Here is a 15,589-nt window from a genome sequence, read left to right on the forward strand (position 1 = left end):
ACCAGCAGCTCTGCTGACAAGCGAGAAAACTGACAACTGAGAAAAGTCGTCTGTCAGCGAGCCAGGGCTGGCGTCTGGTCTGGCACCCGCGGGCGCGGAGGGAGGGGCGCGCCGGGCACCTCCGTCTGCAGGGCACACGCTCGCCGGGCTCCAGCCTCCGACCCGGGCGTCCCGCGCTTCAGGGCAGCCTGCCGCCACGAAGGGCCCCCAGCCCGGGTGTGTCGGTGGCTCCCGAAGCCCGCACAAAATAAATAACAGGGCACGGAAATCCGAGGGAAGCGAGGTCTGTGTCCTCCCAGGGGGCTGGTGGGGCAAAGAGCAGCGCGAGGTTCCCGGAGTTGGTGCTTTGAGCTTTCATTTACAGCGCTCACTTACACTCCCGCCAGAGAGCCGGTTCCATTTTGAAATATTAAAGCAATTGATAGGCACTGAAGTAACCACACATCACACTTAGAAAGTCCTGGTATCTTCTTGCTAATGGGAATAGGAGTCTTTCTCTCTCTCTCTCTCCCTCCCTCCCTCTCTCTCTCTCTCTCTCTCCCCCTCTCCCTCTCTCCCTCTCTCCCTCTCCTCTCCTTCCTCTGGCTCCTCTCTCTCTCTTTTTCAATGGTTGGAAAAAAGGAAAATATAAACCAACAGTGAGAAGGTGCTAGTTTCCACTGATTAATGCCACATACTCCTCAAGGGGTCCCCGTATGGTGGTGGCTGAGTGAATGTTAAGACTGGCAAAGAGCTTTTATTCCACAAAGCTGCAACTCGCTGTCACTGTCCCCCTAGGTCATTCACAATGTCAATAAAATAGAATGCTCTGGAAGACTGGGACCCGGTATGGGGGAGGGAGGCGGCATTAAGAGAGGGACCATAAAGAGAAAAAGAGAAGTGCTCCGGTTGACCGACCGCAGCCCTGACCTCACAGAACTGGTAGTCAAACTCCCTTCTACACGAAGCCACCACCACTTCCCAGGGTCCATTGCAAACCTGGTACTCAGGGCTCCTGACATTCAGGATGCAGCTTGCCCTATAACCATATTTTTCCTCGCTACCAGGTAATGATTCTTTCAGTCATGCTTCCAGTATTCTTTTTCTATCCATCAGATATTTGCCTGCTTCTCAAAAGTAAGATAAACTCAAAGGTAAGAACTAGTTTTTCTGCATTGCTCCAGTAAAGTTCCATTCATACAACCCTCATAAAGGGTTAAAATGATAGTATCTAAATTCTAAACGCTCACCCATTTGGTAGCTGGCATTTACTTTCCAGAATTTAGAGGTGAGAGTGATGAGGATGGCATGACTAGCCCCTTACATTCCAGTGGAGAAGGCACCTGCCTCAAGGTGAGATGGCAGACCTGTTTGATTGACACGGACTTACACACTGACCTGGCACACAATCTGAAATTGCCCCATTAAAGTCAGTCCTCAAGGGTTTTCTGGAAGCACACACATTTTCAGTGAGTTAAGGCATTACTACCAGGCAAATCCAGCATTAAGCAGCCAACACACTAACATGAAATTCATTTATCTGAAAAAAACCAATTACCCACCCACTGTCATCCAGCAGGGAATGGTCACCTGGGGGAATGGGATGTTAAAAGAAGAGATTATTTTAACAACGTGCTTTGGGGATGCAAGACAGGAGGATGGTCCTCAAATAGGGTTTCCATCAGTGTGTACACCTTGGGCAGCCTACTATCAGTATATGAAGCATAGTAATGATAGTAATTGCAAACGTATCGGAAACTTTCTATGCTCCAGGCGCTGTGCTGTTCACTGTTCGAAGGGTTCTACGCTCACATAATATTAGCCACTCTATGAAGCAAATACTACTATTATCATCTCCATATTACAGTAAGAAAACTGAAGCAATAGGAGGGTATCTAGACCTACTTGAAAGAGAAATGAACTGGAAAAGACCAGTTGAGTTATGACTCATTACCTTACCCAGGACAAATTTGTCCCCCTCACAGGGTCCCACTGTCCATATCTTTAAAGGAAAGAATTTAGGCAAAAAGATTTTTTACATCTGTTCCACCTTTATGATTTTGTGAGGTCATGTAGAGAGAATTGGGGAAAGGAATTGATGAAAAGAGAGATGGATATTGCCGAATACAGACTTTAACTACGTCATGGTTTCTCCAACGGCCAGCCTGGGATGAAAGAAGAGAAGAGATTAATAAAGACGATGATATCTGCCTTCCTGCCCTACACCATCCCTAAGACTTTCTCCTAGTGTTAGTGGGATTTGATTAAGTCAGAGAAAAGCAAATTTTGGAGGAAAAGGAAAGGACTAGCCTTTCACTGCAATTAAGCTAACCAGAGAAGGAGGAGAAAAAAAAGTCTTTAAAAAAGTTTCTGAAACATGATTTTGTCACATTTCACAAAAATTTTAAAAACTAAACATGTATTAGAAAATTGATAAAGATATGACTTTGCTTTATTTTAGAGCTATAATCGTTTTTGGAGGTAGAAGGACCTTAAAGATAATCTAGTTTAGAAGTCTCCAAACTTTTTAAGCAACAGAATATTTTATTTCAAATAACATCCTACAAGGGACTCCAACGCACACCTCAGATTTAAAAAGTAAAGAAGGAGCTGCTCTGGTTCAGTGGGGAAGGGGGGCAGTTAGTTCTCAGGGACAAAGTCCACCTCTGCCTTCTCCATATCCCATCTCCGAGGGACCAATGCTCCCACTTCACAGATGGGAAAATTGAGGCCAAAGTACCATATAATTCTTAGGATTCCTTACTCCTAATCCAGTGTTCTTTCCAAACCACTGTGGGAAAAGTGTGTCTTCTCTCTGCCAACAAAACATTACTACTTCTAGATGCATGTTATGATGCATGTGACCATGTTATGGTGTCACTCAGGCTTTGTTCTGTCTTTATCTATCATAGACAAGGGTATGCTTGAGAGTTGTAGCAACATTACATGCCACAATTTCTACTGGCCTTCCACTCAGAAGCAAGCAAAAAACCATGCAAACTCACTCAGAAACAAAAGATCTAAGAAAATGCAAAGCCATTCACAACTTTGCTTTGAAGGTGAATTTCCATTGTGACTTGCTAATCCAGCTTTTTTAGTAAGACATTTTAGGAAATCTTCTATGGCGAAACATCACTAAATATATAGAGACATGCATATACACACACACATACATACAGATAACTGCCAATTTAAAACAGTCCCCCAAACAGACATATAGTAACTTAGCCTAAGTACCAGCAAACCTCTGCGGCACCAGCATTAGGTATCGTTCCCTGTCCCTGGCCAAGTTCAAGGAGAAGCTGGATGACTATCTGACAAGGGAGAAGGAATCAAGCTTTGTGGACATGAGAACGACCCCTCAGTTCCCTTTCTTCTCTAAGATTTCACAGTTCAGTGATAATCACAATAACCACAACCACTCCCCTCACCAGGTATGGAGAACCACCACGTGCCAACCACCACACTAAGCACATCATAGGTTGGTTCATTTCATCCTTAACAGAATAATTCTGAAGAGTTCATTATGCCCATTTACAGGTAAAGACAGAAGAGCGTGCCGAAGGTCAGATCACTTTTGCAGACACACAGCTAATAAGGGGCAGAGCCAGGTTTTAAACCCAGACCAGAGTGCAAAGCTCGTCTTCTTATCCCTTTCTTACACCACCTCCCTACAGACATATAAAAACACAAGTAAAAAGGTAAATGACAGGGAAAGGGGACTGCAGGAGCTCAGAGGAAGGGTCACTAATATTGTGGGGAAATTAGGAAGGCTACACACTGGAGGTGACATTTGAACTGGATCTTAAAGGTAGATGAATAGAAGTTGCTTACGTGGAAGGTAAGTGGAGGCAGGTGGTTCCAGAAAGAGGGCACTGTATGAAAAGAGGCACAGAAACATGAGAAGGGGTGGGGTATCCAGCAATCCACAAACAGAAATATATGACTAAGAAGAGCAGGAGAAAATGCTAGAAGGGCCCGCCAAATCCTTGTGGTCATGGAAGAAGCGTGGGCTCTCTCCTGCAGAAGATAGACAGCCATGGGTGGCTCCAGGCAGAGGGAGGCATGGTCACATGTGGAGGGTACTTGCTGCCCTGAATATGCATCATACGCTGAGGTCAGTTCCCCAGGAACCTGCCACAGGGGCACATAACAACTATGGGGCTTATAAGAGGAATCCAGCTACCGAATGCAAACAAGCTCCTCAGGTTACAAAGAGGGAAGAATCAGACAAAGAAAAGAGACAAAATCAGAAAAAGCACAGCATTGTCTCCCATGAGTACCCACCTCCCAGCCACAAGATTATGGCTGCTTGCTTCAACCCCCATGAAGCAAGCCAGTGCCCTTGACACATTTTTCACAACTTGGCAGCGGCATCATCAAGAGAGTCTGTTGAGAGGGAAGTTCTGGAGAAGCATTTAGGACATTTGAAGTAGCGCCACTGGGCACAGCAGCCCCTCCTTCCTGCCCACACTAGACGTGAGCCAGCCCCCATAACACATTATCAGCAGAGGCTCTCCTCTCCCACTGGCTCCCCTTTCCATCAGGGGGCCTTTTTGGTGACAGTCACACTGCTTTTCTCTTTGATGTCTCCTCTGTTTGGTTTTATGCTAAGGGGCAGACTCTGCCCTGGGAACCACGTCCCCTAGAAAGAAGAGGTGCAGGAAGAGGCAGTGGACTGGCTAAGCCCAGAGTTCCCCCATTCTCAGCTCCTTACGAAATGGAGTTCCAAGTAGCCAACATCTCAACTATCCCAAGAATGGCCCAGAGAGGCAGAGAGAGGAGATGGGAGAAGAGACAGGATGCAGTTCCAGCTCAGGAGAGGTCCGTCGTAACCTGCATGTGACCCAGAGTTTTTGCCCCTCTCTCTGGCAAGAACCTTCAGTTGCTCTGATGGGAGAACCTCATGTAATCCTGCCAGTGGAGGTGGCGCAGGCAAAGGAAAGGACTTGGAGTAGCACTGAATTACACGTGACCTAGAGCAAGACACTTCTCTTCCCTGGTCATGGCTGGGTTGGGCTCAGTGACTTCTGGATCCCTTTCCAGCCCTCACATACCCTGATTTGAAACCCATAGCCTGGCCTGAGCTAATCAAGCTTTTTGTGGGCCAAAAAAACAGCTGTAGCAAAACCTGAGTCTGGACCCTGGCTAGATTTAACTGTAATAAACTTAACTAGATTGGCCAATCAGAGCCCATATCTCTGAACAAAGTGATTGGTCCGAGGGTGACATGTGACTAACGCAGATCTTATCCTAGTTCCTTATGGGAGACTTGATGTGGCCACTGGTAGAGGGAGAGGGGGTCTATTTCTCTTTTCTTTGAGATAAGAAGCTATAAAGCTTGAGGTTGTCTTGGCCCTAGGGTTATCTTTTTACCATGTGGAGAGAGTATACCAGAAAAATGACACCAACACAGAGAAAAGAACTAGAGAGACAAAGAAAAAATGTGAAAGGATCTTTCAAGCACCTTGATCCTGCTATGCCTGAAGCCAGAGCTACCCATGGACTTTTAAGTGATATAAACCAAATAAATGCCCCCCATCATGTTTTTTTTTTCACTTAAACGAGCTTGAATAAGATTTCTGTCATTGACAACTAAAATAATACTGGCTAATTCAACTCTTCTCTTAGAGGACTGTTATAAGGAGTTAGAAAAACAACATATGGCCAGTGCCTTAAATATTGGAGGCTCTCATAAAATAGCAGGTCCTCGTTCAACTCATCCATCCAGCAGGAGACGAAGGGAAGGAAATTAGAAAATGGTACAGGAACCTTGGAGTGGGCAAAGCATCCAAGGTAAATATAAGGAGCCTTTATTACCTTGATAAATAGATACATCAATAATGTTTCAATAACCTTTTGATAATGACCTAGCAAAGCCTTACTATATTATACACATTAGCCCCTCCAAAAGACCCTGAAGTGATTGAAATACGTATTATCATCATCCTCATTTTAGAAATGAAGGGGATGGTGTCCGAGAGTCCGTGGGCTTCCCTTGGGCTAGTTCCCCCTCCAGCTAGTAGCCAGGCAGCACGACAGCACAAGGTTCCTGACTCCTGGCCCCAGTGGCCACTCTGCTTCTCAGAACGCACTGCCAATCCAGCAAAATTAACTTGGCTGTACTAATGAAATTGAAATTTTTGTTCATGTAAAACTGCTGATGCTACAGTCAGCCAAATTCTGACCCAAATGCACATAAATCAGTGGGTTGTTCTTCCCGCTGCTGTAAAGCACATTTGAATGTGGAAAAACCTCAGCGCGGACAGGGACCTCAGCAATCCCTTCACCCAGGTGCCTGGTTACACTGACAGGAACGAGCAGCCCAAGCAGGTTAGATAACTGGGCCCAAGCCTAATGCTTAATGGTGGCAGAGCTGGGACCAGAAGCCCTGTCCCCAAACTCCCAGCCCAGGGCTCTATTATCTGTTAACTTCCTTCTCAGTTCTCAAGAATGGCTCCCGCTTCCACCCGAGGATTTGGCTCAATGGTTTGGTCATAGATAAGAAGAAATGCCCACTAAAAGCACAGGCCGTTGGCAAAGCTCCCTGCGGGAGAAGGCTCTCTTGGGAAATGGGAAGGACTAGAGAAGAGAGACTCCCAGAAAGTGGAAATGTGCATGGTGGCCCAGGTAACAGCAAGGAACCTGATGTGATGGGTCTGAGGGGGTCAAGAGAGGGACAATGGGCACAGGTTGCATATGCAGACTGAGGGGGGCCTGGACTACCGTATGCAAGCTTAGTCTTTTAATGCTCCTTCCAATAAGGAATCATTAAAATCCACAGAGCAGGTGTGTAGGAGATACAAAGTAAAATTGTGATGTAATAAGTATGACTTATAAATAAGGATAAAAACAATGTTTCAAAAATGGTATTTGAACTGCAACCAGAGAAGATTTTCAGATTCTTGTCTGTATTGGTGGGGGGGGCTCTCACAAATAAATAAGTACTGGAAACTATTAAATTCATTCATTCATTCATTCACTCAACAAGCATTTGCTGACCGCTGACTACACGCCAGGCACTCTGTGGTAGTAGGTCTGCAGTGGTCAATAAAAAAAATTCAGGGCCTGCATCAAGGAGCATCAGTCTAATTGAGGAAACAGATACTAAACAGATTGTAAAACACTAAATGTATCATTGTAATCGTGGAAAGTTCTGAAAAGAAAATAAAGTCCAGTACAGGGAACAATGAAAGTGGGGCCAATTTATAAGTAGGTTGGCATTTCCACCAACTATTGCTGTGTAATAAACCACTCTCTGAAATTGAGTGGCTCAGAACACAGCAACAACCTTTTGTCTCTCATGACTCTGTAGGTTAACCAGGCAGCTCTTCTGCAGGTCTTGCTTGGGGCCTCTCATGCAGCTGTAGTCAGATGGCAGCAGGGACTAGAATATCCAATATGGTTTCACTCATGTCTGGGGCCTTGGCAGGGACGGCTGGAAGGCCAGGACCTCTCTCTCTCCACATGATCTCTCCACATGATCTCTCCATGTGGCCTCTCAATATGAGGGCTGGCTTAGACTTCTTTAGAAGGCAGCTAGATTGCAAGAGCAAGAGCTCCAAGAGGGAGGAGGTGGAAGCTGCCAGTCCTCTGAAGGCCAGCCCAGAACTGGCACAGCATCACTTCCACTGCATTGGGTTGGTTGAAGCAATCACTGAAGCTCTGATGCAAGGGCAGGAGAAATAAACTCCATTTCCCAAGATGAGGATTGGGTAGAGGGGAGGGTTGGGCAGGGAGGGGGCAGTAACACAGATCTATAGCCATCTTGAATCCACCTAGGTAGTTAGGGATGGCCTCTGTGAGCAGGTGACATCTGAGCCAAGACCTAAAGGAGGAAAAGGAGTTATCAGGTAACAAGAATGAGGAAAACATTTCTGAAAAGATGGAATATCATGTGCAAAGACTCTGAGGCAGGAAGGAGCTTGATATAGTCAAGGAATTAGAAGGAGGTAAGTTGTGGCTGGAGTGATCTGGCAAACGGAAGAGATGGAGGCCTGGGATGAGATGGAGGAGGCAGGTGGGTGGGGCTATAGAAGAGTGCTGAGGGCAGATTTAAGGGCTTTCATTTGAAGTGCAACAGGAAATCATTTAGGGATTTCAAGAGATGTATATTTGTAAAGGATGGTTCTGGTTGCTATGCGAAGAATGGTTAGAAAGAGCAAGAATGTTCCCTGGCTTAATCAGAGATGCTAAATGATCTCAAGAAGTGACCTGAACTGAAAAGAGACTCTAGACCCATGAGCTCCAGCATCCAAAATCAACAGTGACCATAGTGAACAAATTCATCAGTGATGATGAACTAACTTCCCTGTTGGTAGTATTATCACAGGATTCACTAGAATAGTGTCCTGGAGGGCAGAGATCATAAATGTCTTGTCCCTCACTGTCTCCTGAGTGCACAACAGACCAACTGACTGATGACCAACTGAGTTTCTCAGAGAAAGACTATGAAATTTATTTGTTTTATGGTCCAAGATGATTGCTGCCATACAAACTATATTCATGAGCAAACCTGACATGGAAACAAATGAATCTTCAGCTAGACCATAAGTTAATGCGAGGTTGTTGAGGGAAAGGCAATAAGGTCCTGCCCAGGTTACAGTTTGGTGCATAAAGGATTAACTTTCAGTAAGCTGGCAGCTGTGCCTCCAGATAAGTGAAACGTTACTTTTTGCTTGATTCAGCACACAAGAGGGATGAGAGACAGTCACAACTCCTGACAGTATTTTCAAAATGGTCCTTGGGGACATCTAAATGGTCCATTCAAGTCCCTGTGGTTCTCAGAAGTGAAAGGATTTTTAAAACCCAGGAGAACAAAAGAATAACGTCTCCATGAGTGCATTCCACTCACATGCTTTTGACAGATTCGTGCTAATAAAAAAGACCCTGAAGGCACCTCGATTTGGCCCATAATCCTTCACAGGTCCAGACTGACAGCCACATCCGAGGTTGATATATGCTTATATCTCTACTTCGGAGATATAAACAGACTCCCATAAGCAGGAAGTGGGACTTGATTTATGGAGAGGAATGGAAACTTATGGACACAATTTAAAGTAATTAGCAGGCAAAGCAAATCTCAGCAAGAGACTCTAAAAGCACTACGTGCTGCCAGGACCCCCGTGGAACCCAGGTGGACTCTCACACGTACGGCTACATGGCTTCCCCACTGCCTGGGCCAAATGCAAATGGAAAAATGAATATTATTCTCCTCAGTGGGATTTAGGAAGCACTTGAGAATTTTAACCAAAGCTTTGAAAGGAAAGAGTGCTAAGTCCTTGAAAATAGCTCCAATCAAGTCAGTGAAGGTCCTGTTAGAAGCCATTCTGCGTTCCCTACGGGCAAACCAAACAGAGCCTTCTGAATCAATTAGTCTCTAAATAAGAAAGATTTCATTTAATACTTCCCCTCCCCGACGCGGGTACCAAGAGCATTTGTGAAAATCAGTCCCCACCTCATCCATCCATACAGCATAGCAGAAGTACCCACTGCATCCTCAGTGCAGATCAGTCTCATCTGCATGGAGGTTCCAATTTAAATGATCAGAGTAATCATCTCACATACACTTCTACATATGATTCAATTTACCAGAAGCCAACCATTTCTGCCAGATCAATTCCAAGCAATTCCTAAAGATGCCACTATTGTCTGGGACTTGTGACTACTTTCCCTATTCATTTATTGCAGAATTTCTGTGTCTCTAACTCTGTGCTGGAACCAGCTGGTCAGAGAGAAAATTTTAAGGCATGACCTTTCAAAACCTCTCCACCTCCTGTAGCAAAGTCAAACTGGGTTCAGGATTTACTGACAGAGGGCTGGTCATTGACTATTGGTGACCTGGGGAGATTTCTTTGATAACTGTGGCTTTCAGAAACAACATTCTCATCAAAATGAAAATGCGTTTTTGTCAGAATATTGGCAGGCAGACTTACATCATTCACTTTGATTATAAATTTGATTAGAATTTCAGTGATAACCTACCTCCCACGGTTACTATGCAGCTCTGGAAACCACGACTAATAAACGCATCATCATAAACCATTTAAAACAGAAAAGAAAGGAGGAAAAAGAGGAAGGAAAGAAAACCACTCCGAAAAAAGCGCTGAATACTTCAAGGCAGATAGACTTCTGAAAATGTAGTGATTGGACTTTTCTTTCTCTTTCTCTCTCTGTTTTTGAACCAATTAAGCAGGTGCTTAAATTTGAGAGCTTATCAGAGTTTGCTCTTCAAAAGTGCACGTGATCGCATTATTCTGGGCATCCTGGCAGCCGCCTGGCGCTGCGTCCTTTCGCGGCGCTGGCTGAGCCCGTCTCGCCTGGCATTTGCAAACATTCGGGCCATGCTTTTCTTGTCGGGGCGGGTCTGCCAAGGCAGCCGGAGCCCCGCAGCGAAGAGGAGGCCCCATTTGTCCCAGCTGCTGCTAACCATCGCGCCCAACTAATATCCCGTCAGTCAGTCGGTGCATTCGCGGCAGCAACTGATAGCGCCCCCGAGGCTCGGTGACGTCGCCGCGTGTTTGCAAAGCGGAGGAAAATCCCTCTTTGCACCTCCGGCTCTGACCTCACTCCAGCAGAGCGCTTGCCTGTCTCTAATCACCCGTGAAATGGAGCAGGAGAGAATCGGTGCGGAGGAGAGGCTGCTCGGAAATAACCCACGGGGACGACCAGATGTGACTCATGCTTTTCACCTTTGAAGAGAAGTAACATTTTGGAGCAGGAGTCCACACTGGCCTGACTCCAAGGGACACAAGAGAGAGAATACCCTTCCTGTTCTCAGCAGACAAGGACCGTGAAATACAGCTGGAAGAAAAGGGCCAACATCAGTAACGCATCAGGACCCGTGGCTGACATATTTTTCAGCTATCTGGGTAATTGAGCAGTTGTCAAAATATAGCTCGAAAAGGCCACGTGTGGACAGAGCCGTCACTGTTACTGAAAGGGCAGGTTTAACCCTGGATGGTATCCAGAGGACATATCCAGTCTCTCTCCTTTCCCCAAACATAAATATTGCTACCAACATGAGTAGTAATAGTAATGAGTAGTATAGTGATGATGACGATGATGATGATGATAGTTCCTATTTATTACATGTATGTATATACTACCCTCTTGACAAACATGAGATCCCATGAAACCCTCACACTGACACTTAACTTGCCCAAGGTCATGCAGTAAGTGGCAGAACTGGATTTGAACTGAAGCCTGTCACTGCCCTACCCCCACTATGATGTCTCCCCGATGTAGGTATGTTTTGTGTAAGTTGGGATGCTAACTCTATGTGTCTGATCAACAAACGGCCCTCTGACCCAAAGCTTTCTGATGACAGTGCTACGACTTCGCAGGGACCGACCACTTCAAGCCATCCTTAAACAGCTGTAAAAATAAGAACAAGGAGAGTACAGAAGAGACCACCAGCCCAAGGCCACGCTTACAGACCGTGGCAATGCTGCAGTGACAGCACCAAAGACTTACTCTCTCAGCAAATCTCAACACGATACAACATCATTAACCAGGGTCACCATGCCATACGTCAGAGCTGCAGACTTATTCATCCTGCATAACTGAAACTTGGGACCCTTTGACCAGCATCTCTTCATTTTCCCGTCTCGCTCCACCCCCCACCCCCCCACAACCACTATTCTACTCCCTGCTTTTATGAGTCAAACTGCTAAGAGAGTAAATCATAAGTGTCCAAACCACAAAAAAATATGGTAACTATGTGAGGTGATGGATACGTTAATTAGCTTGATCATGAATAATCATTTCATAATGTATACATATATCAAAACATCGCCTCGTACACCTTAAATATATACTTTTTTTAATTAAACTTTTTACTTGAGATAATTGTAGATTCACATTCACGTGCAGTTGTAAGAAACAGTACAAACAGATCTGATGTATCCTTTACCCAGTTTCTCCTGATGGTGATGTCTTGCGAAACCATGGTGCAATACCACAACCAGGATACACTGACAGACAAAATACAGAACATTTCCATCATCACAAGGATCCTTCACCCTGCCCTTTTATAGCCACACTCATTTCCTATTCCCCACACACTCTCCTCAGCCCCTGGCAATGGCTAATCTGCTCTCCATTTCTATCATTTTGTCATTTCAAGAAGGTTTTACAAATGGGAACATACAGTATATAGCCTTTTGGGACTGGCTTTTTTTTCTCTCAGCTTATTTCTCTGGAGATTTCACAAGGCTGTTGCATATATCAACACTTTCTCATTGCTGAGTTGTATTCTATGATACGGACAGAGCACAGTTGGTTGAAGGGCAGCTGGGCTGTTTCCAGTTTTTAGCTGATATGAATAAAGCTGCTATAAACATTTATGTACAGGTTTTCCTGTGAATGTAACTCTTCATTTCTCTGGGATAAATGCCCAGTAGTATAAATTACTGAATTGTATTACAGTTGCACGTCTAGTTTTTTTAAAGAAACTACCAAACTCTTCTCCAGAGTGGCTGTACTAGCAATGAGTGATCAGTTGTTCCACATCCTCATCAGCATTTGCTATTGTCACTAGTTTTTATTTTAGCCATTCTAATAGGCGTGTGGTCATATCTCCTTGTTGTTTTCACCTGCATTTACCTAATTGCTTTTGTTGAACACCTTCTCATGTATTTGCCATCTGTATTTCCTATTCTGTGAAATGTCTTTTCATTTCTTTTTCCCATTTTCTAATTAGAGTGTTTGTCTTTCTACCATTGAGTTTTGAGAGTTTGTTATATATTCTAGATACTACTTGTTTGTTGGATACATGGTTTGCAAATATTTTCTTCCATTTCGTAGCTTGTCTTTTCATCCTCTTATTTGTCAATTATACCTCAACAAGGCTGGGGGAAAAAAGGAGACTGAAAGTTTCACTATAGGAACTGCTTCAATCATTCATTTGAGGGTCTACAAATAAACCCACAGCCTCAGAAAGCCACAGCAGGGCCATGCTGGTACCCAAGACCTCAGGGGGTGTGTACACGCAGGGTTCACAGGGAGGCATGCTGTCTTCCCAAGGGTTTCAAATAACATAAAGGGAATACACAAGCGTGCTGAGCAATGCCTGGAATGAAAGCAGAGTTAGGGGCTCCAGGTGGGAAGCCCTGCATATCACATACCCAGGAAACTCCTCTTTCACTCCCTCCATTTTCTTGCTTCCCCCCCCCCCGCCCCCCCCGCCAGCATTTTTCCTTCTCTCCAAGAGGCGAGGACACTACGGTAAAAATTTTACTTGCTTGCTTCATTAAGGCAGGACAAGTAGTTTCTTCGTACCATTTTCTTGCCTTTAAAACTTCTTTCATTCCTTTTGTCTAATTTTTCTCTTGCAAGAAAACGTTTTCCCAGAACGATAAATGAAAATGAAGACAGAACAATAGGTTGTTGTTAGTGCTGTTGGGTCAAGGCTGACTCCTAATGACCTGTGTACAGCAGAGCAGAGCCCTGCGCCATAATTTTGCACCATCCTCTCAGCTTTCAGTGCTTTATCAGGCAATCCATGGCCATTTTTTTCGGAAGTGGGAGGCCAGTTCTTCCTAGAAAGAAGGACCCTCTTCCTAGTCTGTCTTAGTCTGGAAGCTCCACTGAAACCTGTCCACCATGGGTCACCCAGCTGGTATTTGAAATATCAGTGGCATAGCTTCCAGCATCACAGCAACCACTACGATATTACAACTGACAGGCAAGTGGTGTTGTTCCCTGACCAGGAAACAAACCTGGGAGGCAGTGGTGAGAGCAATGAATCTTAACCACTAGACCACCAGGGCTGGCTAGAAAGATAGGAGCTGAGAATAAATGCTACAGAGCTGAAAATAATGCATGGAGCTAAATGAGTCAGCAGCCTTATTGTCAGCAACATCATCATAATAATAATAGAATTACAACACTTCTGCATTTATCTCCCATTGGAACAGTCTTTTTCTCAGGCTTCCCAAATCAGAACACAGAATTACACAGAAGGCCCGATGGGCTCTACCCTCTGTGATCTGTACTCAACCCAGATTAATGAAGCATTCACAACACCTGTGCTTACACTTCTTGCACTGTCATCCCAGCCATCTCAGGGGTGGCTTCATCTGCGTGGGAGCAAGCCTCTAAATTCCAGTGGTACCAGGGACTCAAAAGACAGTGACCTTGACATACACAGGCTTTCCTCTCACTACCCAGGAAGTAGGGGCTCAGCACCAATACCAGACAGAAGCCACCTTCCACCCTGGAATTAATCAGCATTTCAGAGTTTCCATTACAAATCTTTGTTTAGAGAAGCCTGGAACAGCAGACCAATCATGGGGTTTTGGAAAGGTTTTAAACTTTTATGGATCAAGGGCACCCTTTGAGAATCTGTAAAGTTACCGACTTTGTCTCTATCTATTTAAATAAAATGTGTAGACGATGATTTGCATAAATTTTTAGGAGGCTCTCAGACCCTCCTGGACCTCATCCAGCCTCCTTGCCCCAAATCCTTCTGTGGCTCAGTGACGGGTATGTGTGTACGTGTTTTAATCTAGTTTGCTCTTCTTAGCACTAAAATAAAATAATGTGAACTAAAAGGAAATGGTAACTAATAAAAAGGAAGTTCAAGTTCTTCAAAAAGGGAACTGTATTTAATGGGCACCAAATACATGCCAAGTCCTCCACCAGGCACATGATACGCCTTCTTGCACTTAATCCTCTTTACAATCGTACAACAAAAAGGACTGTGACTTCTGCATTCACCTCTCTATCCCCAGTGCCTTTCACAGTGCTGGTGCTCATTCAATACTTGCCACGTGAGTTAATTATTACTATTGTGTAGATGAGGAAATGAGCCTCTCAGAGGTTAGTTAACTAACTTACACAAAGCAGACAGGGAATAGATGGTGGAGGAGGAATCTGAATGCAAATTCTGCCCTTTCCCCTGCACCTTGATGGACATTTGACTGATCTTCTCCGAGACGAAAGCAAAGACATAAACATAAATAAACTATGCTATGTTGGTGGGGAGAAACAGGAGAAGAAGAGCAGGGAACTGGGAGTACGTGGAGGGGAAGGGCAGGCGGCAGCAGTGACCAGTGTGCTCAGCACGGGCCTCTCCAGAAGGTGAGCTTTGAGCAAAACCTCAGAGGAAGTGAGGGGGTGAACTGTGCCAAAGAGAATGAGAGGCGGGGCAGCAGCTACAGCCCGGCTCTGAGGCAGAAGCACGCCTGGAGGCTCAAGGAACAAGGAGCTAGTGCGGCTGGAGCTGGGAGAGCCAGGGAGGTGAGGTTGGAGAGGTAATGGTGGCTGCGAAAGACCGCGTGTCAGTCATTGCAAGGACTTTGGCTTTTACTCTGAGTGAGATGGGAACCCAGTGCAAGATTTGGAGACAGGCAGGGAAATGATCTGACTCCCATCTTACAAAGACCACTTTAGCTGCTGGCATGAGGACAGAGCGTGGCAGCGGTGAAGGCCAGGATGGGGACCAGGTGGGAGGCCACATCTAGTTATTCAGGCAAAAGATAATGGTGGCTTGGCGAGGGTGGTAGAAGCGAGAATGAAGAGAAGTGTATTCTGGATATGTGAGTGAAGAGAGGAGTTAAGGATGTCTCCAAGGTTTTTGGCCCGAGGAACAAAAGTGACATCTGTT

The 15,589-nt window shown here is 45.1% G+C and overlaps 1 protein-coding gene across 7 annotated transcripts in view; it reads right to left on the reverse strand.

The window, feature by feature from the left end:
* Positions 1-15,589, reverse strand: part of PDE1C (phosphodiesterase 1C) — a 597,159-nt gene that overhangs the window by 293,656 nt on the left and 287,914 nt on the right. Inside the window, exon 1 of one of the 7 annotated variants that reach the window (XM_008522290.2) lies at positions 3-473. The exons of 5 other annotated variants lie outside the window; for them this stretch is intronic. The gene's annotated coding sequence lies outside the window, so the exon portion shown is untranslated. Of the gene's footprint in view, positions 1-2; positions 474-15,589 lie in introns of those variants that run through there. One more of the 7 variants, XM_070616195.1, reaches the window with a different exon arrangement.

Source organism: Equus przewalskii, chromosome 4 (assembly GCF_037783145.1).
Source record: "Equus przewalskii isolate Varuska chromosome 4, EquPr2, whole genome shotgun sequence".
NCBI classification, from domain to species: Eukaryota; Metazoa; Chordata; class Mammalia; order Perissodactyla; family Equidae; genus Equus; species Equus przewalskii.